Source organism: Macrosteles quadrilineatus, unplaced genomic scaffold (assembly GCF_028750875.1).
Source record: "Macrosteles quadrilineatus isolate MER2022 unplaced genomic scaffold, UCM_ALF_1.0 Scaffold_19__1_contigs__length_3004403, whole genome shotgun sequence".
Taxonomy (NCBI): Eukaryota; Metazoa; Arthropoda; class Insecta; order Hemiptera; family Cicadellidae; genus Macrosteles; species Macrosteles quadrilineatus.
This window is the reverse complement of record NW_026542612.1, coordinates 2,285,287-2,295,307: the sequence shown is the minus strand read 5'-3', so window position 1 is coordinate 2,295,307 and position 10,021 is coordinate 2,285,287. Positions and strand designations below refer to the sequence as shown.

General features: G+C 33.1%; 2 non-coding genes across 2 annotated transcripts; one reads left to right on the top strand and one right to left on the bottom strand.

The window, feature by feature from the left end:
• Positions 1-681: 681 nt before the first annotated feature.
• Trnaa-agc (transfer RNA alanine (anticodon AGC)) lies at positions 682-754 on the bottom strand. The gene has a single exon. It is a non-coding gene; the product is annotated as a tRNA-Ala (tRNA).
• Positions 755-8,108: 7,354 nt separating this feature from the next.
• Positions 8,109-8,181, top strand: Trnaa-agc (transfer RNA alanine (anticodon AGC)). The gene has a single exon. It is a non-coding gene; the product is annotated as a tRNA-Ala (tRNA).
• The last annotated feature ends 1,840 nt before the right edge of the window (positions 8,182-10,021 follow it).

Genomic DNA, 10,021 nt, shown 5'->3' with positions numbered 1-10,021 from the left:
GTTGTATGCTATACATTAAAAACTCGATTTTCTATTTTTATTCAGAAAACTAAATACGATTTTATTTTTATTGGTAAATACAAATGTTTGGTTATAATGTTAATGTATACCTATTGATAAATGTTTTGCTGTACAGTCACAACTCACATAGAGGCCATAATCTATGTTTTGTTGACAGAAGGGAAAAAAATCCAAACTTGAAGCTATTTAGAATTTTGAGTCTCTTGCCTTACAAATTGGTCCAAAATAAAGCCGTAAAAATAGAGATAGGAGTTTTACGACACAAGTAAGTCTCAAAAGTTACTCGGATGTGCTCAATATTGAAACAATGATCTTAACTAATACATGACGCTCCGGTGAAAACTGAGATTTTGAAGGTATAGTACTAGAAAAACGAGTCCTTGGAAGTTTCAGCATGCAAGTTGTACACTTTCAAATCATATAGACGATTGTATGGCTGTCTATGAACTGTAGAACTATTGTGTGACATCGATTCAAACATTAAAACATTGTGAAATTGAAACTGATAGAATCCATTTGGCCTACATTGTGATTAAAAAAGAAACACTCCACTTGATGAGTGGGTTTGAGGCCAGTGGACCTTGCTGCATTGCCGTATTTACCTCCCGAGTACCTAAGATAATTAGTCAACGTCAAACGTCTCTTATCAAACAAAATATCTGGAGGCGCCGGGTATCGATCCCGGTACCTCTCACATGCTAAGCGAGCGCTCTACCATCTGAGCTACGCCCCCAGTTGATACATGATAAATGCCAAATTACACTAAAGCCACACCCATACCAAACACTCCAAGAGAGGATTAACTAAAAAAAATGCGAGTTTATTAATCAATTTTAGCCCAAAACCAACCGTTTTTAAAGTTGCATTTATTTAAGTAAAACTAATCCCCTTGAGGTTAAATTCGTAAAAAACCGTAGTCATTTTTTATGATTATAAATAAACATAAAATTCATTAACAATTAAGACTAATATAATAAAACTATAGTAATACCCTCTTGCAGCAGAAAATAAAGCTCATGTGAGTGTCACCAAAGTTTGCCGACATTATGTTCATGTTTAAGTCAAGTTAAGGAGTAGAAAGTTAGTAGAACAAGACGCTTGCTCTAGACAACTACTAATTAGTTCATGACGTCTGGTGATTATAAGCTGGTTTACGTTTAGGAATAGTCTTCATTATACCTTTTAACACAGCTTTGTTGAAAATATACAAATGGAAACCAACTATGAGGACTGAACTATAATTCATTGATTATATAAATAAAAGTATTCGAGACTTGATGTTGCTACAGAAATAAGATGTGTACCTCGTTCGCAACGGGAAAATAAGAAGGGATAATATTGTGCTGTACTGTATATGTCTGACAGTCACAGTAAATCATCGCCACGTATACTGGCGCTAACACACCAGCACCAGCTCTTAGAACATGTAACTGTTCAATACTGTACACGTGTGTTTGTTTTAGGGTAACACTACACCTTACACAAAAGAGTGAATAGGTTTAAGGGGAGTCTGTACCTTTTTGGTGAAAAAAAAAGATTTTTTTATTTTTATCTTAAAAAATTCTCCAATTCTTTGTGTTTATATATATATGTAACACTTCATATTTTGCAAAAGTTTTTTTATAAAAAAAAAACAAATAAATAGTACTGCACGATATTTTTCAATGTTCTTAGGATGCGCGACCTAAGCCCTTTAGAACTTCAAGGGCGTTTTACCGAAAATAGTGTTTTTAAAAGTTAGGTACGCATAACTTAAAAACTATAAGAGATAGCAATATGAAACTTCACACACATCTTCTTCACATCATGGTGAGTAGTGCTTGATACCTCTTTTAGTTTAAAATGATTTGGTTTAAGTCATTACCAAGGTAACATACAAAATAAATCAGGTAAAAAAAATTGCATATTTTATTTATAAAAATAAAAAATAAAAAACAAGAATATATTTAAGTTTTAACTAGCAAGCCGGGTACCCTATGGCATAGAGATCATGTAGGAAAAAATTCACTTTAAATGGTTAATAGGTTGCTGAGGAATGCGTACCTATATTGGTGCATATCTTCCCATTTAAATAGCATTAGGGCGTAAAAGGGACAGACTCCCCTTAAACACGAAATACTTGTTTTTTACAAGAGCTAATGATTAAGTTTACTTTTATTTGTTCTACAACCGACCTCAATTGATTGAGTGTGCTTACTTGATGGTAAACTAAGCCCATTAAAATCATATCTAGTTAGGCGAAAACGTAAATACCCTACGTTGGTTTATAACTCTATCGATGTACGTGACCGCTGGAGGTTAGTTGAAGTGCATGCCAAGGCGCAACAACAATGCAACACAGTCTCCGCCCGCTTTGCAAGTTATTTTTAAGCGATTTTAGACCATTTCAAGCAACAATAAAATATTACATAGCTCCAAAAGTGTCTTTTTTATCAATTATCTATCTATGATGGCTTAGAATTTCACACCTTTTTACTGTCTTTAAAATTCACATAAAACACCCAAACTATTTATATCAGCTGTGGTGAAAGTCAACGTACTTGTTCAATGGTTTATAAACTTATCAGCAGATTTTATTGTAGCCTGAAAATGTTATGTTTATTCTATGTAGTCAGTCCCTCTAACTTTTTACATTCACTTTTAAAGTGTATACTCAGTTACATTGAATAAACATTAACATTAACATTAACAGGCTACAATTAAATCAGCTGATAAACAAATATCCGACGACCGACACGAATTCTGAAATACTCTGTATAGTGAGAAACAGAAAACAATACGGAAGTCCAATTTAACATGTGCTGCTGTAATTGTTATGTGTTGCTACAATGTTGACTCTTCAAATTTGGTGAGAAAATTACAAGATTGCATTTTATGCTTCCAACTTTTCGTCACAGTCTCCAATGGTCGAAATAGCTGACCGCCACGGTAACATCGTTCATATACACAGAATTGTAAATGCTCGCTGTATAAGTGTGGATATATAGAATAGTGGTGTATTTGATTTTGACACAATATCATCAACATAATACAGTAGACACTAACACTAGCAAAAAATGATTTAACAGGATTTTAAAACACTCGGTGAAAGCAATTAAACCCAACTTTGGCTACATTAAAAACTATGAATGAAAACAACGTCATTTTCTGTCTTTTTATGTAGTAGCTTTATCTTGGCCGTATGTTTCATGATGATAAGGGGTTTTTCGCTTGTGTAATCTACTACTTAAATAATAGCAAGTGTAGTAGTACTAACAAAATTCAAGATTTTTAAAGTTGGTTATTTATTTAATCTTTCCACCCAATAGGATTTCATTGTTTGTTAAAAACTAATTCTATACAATTTACAAACGGGTGCAGAAAGAAACTCTCGTGAGGAAGGGCTATTACAACAGTTAGCTGACGCATGCCATGTCCGGTTGTTTCATAACACAAAACACAAAACAGCCAACACTGCAGAAAATATTACATAACTACCCTGCACATTCTTAAATTTCTCGTTTGTAGGCATCTATTCAAAAAGGCACATAGCTTACTCTCATTATGCATTAACTAAAAATAAAACTTTAAGCTTTGTAAAATTAATATAAAAGTCCAACCAAACCTTAAAGTTAAACCAATAATGGTTTATGTTGTCCTTAATAAATAGTATTAATTTTAGACGATAACAAATAATGATTGGCGATGCCCAACACAAAGACAATTCTCCATAGAAACTGATATTTTTCTTAGTTAGGTAAACCTACATTTCTGTGTGGGTTCCTCCCCGAGTCATTGTCACAGAGCTGAAGTATTGACTTGACTATGTAGACGTCGTTGCGTTCCATAGGCCGGACGCACACAGATCAAGCATTTCACCTGAAGCAAGTGTTGCGAGGCAAAATGTTTCGCTGGGTACGAGCTCCACATGTATTTCAATGGGACGCCGCACACTGATCAAGCAAACGTTGCGAGGCGCCTCGCAACGCCTTGAAACATTTGAGCAGTTGCTCGACGAATGGATCCCATACAGCACAATGTTTGATGTTTCAAGGAGCAAAACGTTCTGCGCATGCGCCAAATCCTTTCTAGCTAGTAAAGCTTAGAGGCTTTCAAAATTCAATTGGCCGCTTGTTGTTAAAAAAATAACTCTTTCTTTGGAAAATGAATTTTGAAGTTGCGTTAAAACTTAACAATTATATTTTAAATTTCTATTAAACAATATTGTTGTTTAATTTTTCTTGCTACCATTTTGGTAGTCATACAGCCCATGCAAAGTAGTAAAATAATTAAGAAATTACCAAGGTTACTCAGTTCATTAATCATTATTTATATCACCATCACGACACTATCTAATAATAATTTCTTACTGTATTTAAAACCCTTCCTATAAAATAGTATAGCAATTATTCGACAATGATTGTAAAATTTCCCTGGATCTGATTTAATTTCTGACAGGAAAACTGTCTATCAACAGATTGATTGGGTGAACCCAAGGTTGTCTTTCTATTTAGTCCAGCATTTTGCAAAAACTGACATTCAGCAATAGTTGAATTCCTCGTCACATATGTTAAAACAATACTGTAGTATAAGACCAGTAAACATAATATGTATTTCTAATATTTATTTTTCTTAATTTTGCTTGAAACCAAATGCTGAATCATGCTTGAACCTTCCGCACACTGGAGAAGCAAATAAACAAAACGCTTCAAGCAAATCGTTGTGCAACATTTTGCTTCAGGTGAAATGCTGGATCAGTGTGCGTCCAGCCATACTGAACAGACACCAAACGCTAAACACTATGCATAAAACATATTCGTATGAAATCTGCAAAAGGTAAAGTTATTTAAGATATACGAGGTGTTAGCCCGTCCTACGTACGGGAATTCAGTAGTCAGTTAAAACCGTGTACAATTCATATCGGCTAGTTTACACATATAAAGACAAAGTTTCTTGCAGTTTTAATGTGAAAAATCATCTTGTAAACAAATGTTGTGTGACCAAATATGTTTTTCTTCCATCACAGGCCTATCCGATATGCATTTTAAATCCGATAATTTTACAATAAAAAAGCAATTCTGCAATTTTTACGATGTGAAAAGCGTTGAAGTGAGATTTGCAGCCGATTCGCACAGACGCACACTGATTATAAGTAGCCTACAGTAGAGGGAGTAATAGTCAATTGAGAAGTGTATAGACCTAGTCAACGATACCACCTTCCATAGCATACCTGCCTCTTCCATAATTATTATCACCACAATACAACTACTATACATAATTTCCAGTAGGTCTGAATAGAAACGACCTAAAATAAAACGAAAATATCCAATAAAATTCACAGTACACATAAATCGTCACACCTATCCTTTATATCAATTTCACTGCATTAATTGCTAAATAAATAGGCGTAAACAAAGAAAAGTAAAAACAATAATAGTTTGTTTTGAAACAGCTGTTTGATTCAAATAACATTCATTTGAAAAAAAAACTAGGAATATAAAAAGTAAACACGCCAGTAAAGCTAATGACGTAATTGTTAATGTTTAGTATCCATACCGTTATCAGTTCTATCCTTAATAATTACCCACCCTCATTGAATAAGTGTACATCGTAATTTCCCATATTAGTTCATTTAAACTACACCCATATTAGTTCATTTAAACTACAATATATTCATTGAAATAAAAGTGATATTTTCACGTTTGGGGGCGCTGATATAGGCACCCCCAAACGTAACCACAACTGAATACGATTTCATAAAAGGATGGTTTGTCTTATTGCAGTATCCTAGGTCAATGTTGACGTATATCAATGTATAAAACCCGGCTGAGGTTGTGGTGGTAATTTAAAATCGTGATTCCTGATTATTCTTGATCTTCTTTTTATGACATCAATATTTCCGGCCCTAATCCAAACAAAGTTAAAGCAGACAAACATTAATTGTAAACAAAAAGCTACAATTAAGAATTAAAACATGTAAACCTTGTTATTTTTCTAATCTTTCCTTGAAAAGTGTAGCAGTAAAATAATTTGCATTTATCCTTTTTTTTATTAAGACTCGTGTACAGAGCCTCGATTTGTACTGTGGTTTAATTAATTTTGATTCAAACTGTGGTTTAAACTGTGGTATAATTATCTATACTAATCTAACTTATTTCCTATAATCAATGACAAAATAAGAGTAAATAAAATAACCTCATAGTTCCATTGTTTATATTTAACCAGTTATATTGCTCTAAAACAAATCGAAGATTACAAAGATTGTTTTAAAAATAATTTGAAAATCCTAGTATTTTACTATGTATATTTAATTAATCCGTAAGCCTCTTACAGAAGAATTGAACGTATCAATGATTAGCATTACACATAGTATAAATAAGTCAACCCTAAGTATGTCTTTACATTTTTATCCAAATGCTGAATTTGTGACACAAAAGCTGAATGTTTACAGCTGTTATGTTAAGCAAATTATTTTATGCCAAAAGCTAGTTTAGAATCTTAGCGTCGGCTGCTAGACTTTTTCAAAATTAAAAATTAATTTCTAAAAAACTGGGGCCCTAAACTAAAATTATGGCTTCGACATTCCCTAGTTTTTAAAATTATCTTTCTTTCAACACAAAAATCATGAAAATCCGTCGAGTGGTTTATTCAGAATCGTGAAATAAAAAAACACTGTTTCGTTTTAATATTATAGAAGATAGATGTCGCAGAATATCATGTTATTTTTTTTTTTAGTTTGTCCAAGTACTGTACGGTATGTAGGTGTATTGTATTAAAGGTTGTACTGTAGCTTGATATAAACAGTGTTATCACTAAACTACAAAACCAACAAGCAAGGTACAAAAGATAATCCACGGGATGATCGAGAGTATAATGTAAATTAATTAAATGGTAGCTTTGTTATTAGCTGCGATTAGCTGGGATTATTCTTTACCCAGAACCATTCAATAAAATCACCAGGATTTCAATTACAGTGTAGCTTTACTTTATATTCTACATTTATGTTTAGAGGGTGGTACTTGAACAAATTCCATCCAACTAAACACAAATTAATTATTATTATTATTAATTGACTTACTAAAAGAATACATTTATGATTGCGATTTACAGAACAAGGGTTAAGGGGATTTTGAAAAAAGGGATATATATAATATGGTTTGAGCTATTGAGGTCATACGCGTTATTTCTTTAACATCTTAAAAAATTGCCCTAAATTCGAAGCAATGCCGTTTTATTGAAGATTTGAGCTGTTTCAAGAATTTTGGCCAACATAGGTTTGGAAGAAAGTTAAAACTTAGACTAATATTTGATGTTTTAATGGAATGGCTATACTTTATTTTTCATTTCATGTGATACGATTCAATACGATTTTCATCACTCTACGATTTATAACTCCATACTGTAGTCACAAGAGAAAACACACAGTGTTTACAAGTTAATACAAGCAAAGAATATTATTTTTTGAATCGGAATTTGTTACATTTTTGTTAAAATTATAGTAGGCCTAGTTATTGAAAGGAGCAATACCACAAGTACTGCGTAAAACTGATACAAGGACACAAAATGTAAACTTTATCTTATCATTTGGTAAAATAATTCACAACTTTTCCTAAAATTGTATTCGTCGATTTATTTATAGTAAAACCATTGACTATAAACACACACTCCATAAATAGAACGAATGAAGTGATAACGTGCAATAAAAGATCTGGGGTGGAATACAAAATAATAAGCAAAATGTTCTTTAAAAAAATAACTGTCTTTATAAAAAAATAACTTTTGTGTTATTTCAATTGGAACCACTTGTATGTATTCTATTGTACAAAATAAAAATAACTAGTAGTACTGTATAGCTTATGTACCGGCCCCACCCTCTACATCCGCGGACAAATCAGGAAGAACTATGTGCAAGAGAAACGTTTATAAGATTGACAAAGTTACTCTGCTTCAATAATTTATTTACACAAAAAAGCATCTGATTAGTGATCACTAATCCGCAGGTTAGGTTTATCACACTACCCACTACTTCACGTGAGCATAAGCAACACCGAATCTAGATCAGCCTGTCCAGTGCCTGATGTTTAATTACCACACCAATGCTCTCAACTGGGGGCGTAGCTCAGATGGTAGAGCGCTCGCTTAGCATGTGAGAGGTACCGGGATCGATACCCGGCGCCTCCAGAAATTTTACTTCGCAAAGGGAAAAAACTGAGAATAACTACTGTAATGAATTGATTTTCTAGATCGTAAGTTTTTATGAATTTAATCATATGATGATAGCAAATGTGGGGGAGAGGGACTTACCCCTCCCCCTACCATAATCTGTAGGCCTATATTATATGCGTAGTGCTAGATAGTAGATTTTCATTTCTTTTAATTAGTCCACGTCTTTATCTTTCCAATACAACATACAGACGTACACAAAACAATATTGGAAGTAAACAATAATGTAGGCTACATCAAAGAAATTTAGTTGAATTTCTAATCCAATATTTTTAATTTTTATATTTAGGCTTAGTAACCGAAAACATATTGAAAATCCGTACATATTGAGAAAAAGGATAAAGTCATACGGGAATGTGAGTGGATTGTTAATACAGCTCTAATACATACTGCAATTCAATGGTTATTCACATGGAGCGAAAATAACAACTATATTGACGAGCCATGGGAACAAAATTGATGTAATGATATGACACAGTCAAAGTCATGACCAAAGTCTATACGTTAGTTGGTTTTTGTAAAAAATCAATCGTAAAAGACAAATAATAGAGCTTGCCTAATACAGGCTTTTTACATTAACAATTCAATCACACTATGAAATAATTAAGACAAGCAAACATTGCTCATATTAGAGTGTAGATATTAAATATTAACAGACGTTTCATTAAAAAGTAGTGACAAATTATCCATATGGCCATAATGTAAACAAATTTTGGAAGGGAACTTTAAAGGCCTCTGGGGCAGAGCCCCAAGGGAATTTACTTCGTTTATCTTTTGATGGCTCGTCTACAGACAGAGACCTTTCTTTGGACACCTCTACAAAGTTTCTACGGCCAGCCGTTCTGTCAAATTAGTGGAGACTTTTAAAGTTTTCAATTAAATATTTAGATTCCCCCAATGTTAATCTTATGGGAGAAAACCCAAATTTGATGGAAGAAAACCCAATTTTGATGGAAGCTCCTGCCCAAACTACTAAAGGTTTCAAAAAATGACTTTGCAAAACTAAAGATCAGAGCCATTTTTTGTCACTTTAATCATCAAAATCGGTTCAAAAATGAGGGAGGGGTTCTGTTTCCAAAAATCGGCTTAGCGTATTATATATATAGATAGATTTAATACAATATTTGTTTTCGTTGTCGATAGGCCTACTGCATGTTCTTATAAAAATCCACGAATATAAGAACAGAAACGGTATGTATCATAAACATAAACAAAATACGTAACTGGCCCAAATCCTATACTAATAACATTAACATATTGTTTGGACAAATCTATTTAAGCAGGTAATGTAAAATCATTTTTCCTTGCGGGCCCGGAAAATCGTTATTTGTTTATGTTTATGATCCATACAGCTTCTGTTCTAATAGGCCTATTTGTATAGAAACCATTGTTAGAAACGAGAACAGAACAATAAATAGTAAGACCTGACAAGGCCCCACTAGAAGTTGTAACCACTCAAACTGGCAAGAAGTAAAAAGACGTATAACTTAAACTTAGGAATATTCAATACATGTATACGCTGTTGGATTTATAAATGAAAGTTTAATTATAAAGCTCTACAAGTCCGACCTGCCCTATTTCAATTAAATTTATGAATTAACAGAAACTTGTAGCTGGATTGAGCTCCTCATCTAGTTCTGTGGATGGATATACAGTACAGTACTGTAGTGTACCCAGTGTACCTAACAGACGATGGCACATGATTATTAGCAAAACTAGGTAAGGATTTACATTGACAGTAGGCCCTTACACATTATTGAAAAACACCAGCATGATCGTTTTTTTTTGTACTCAGTTG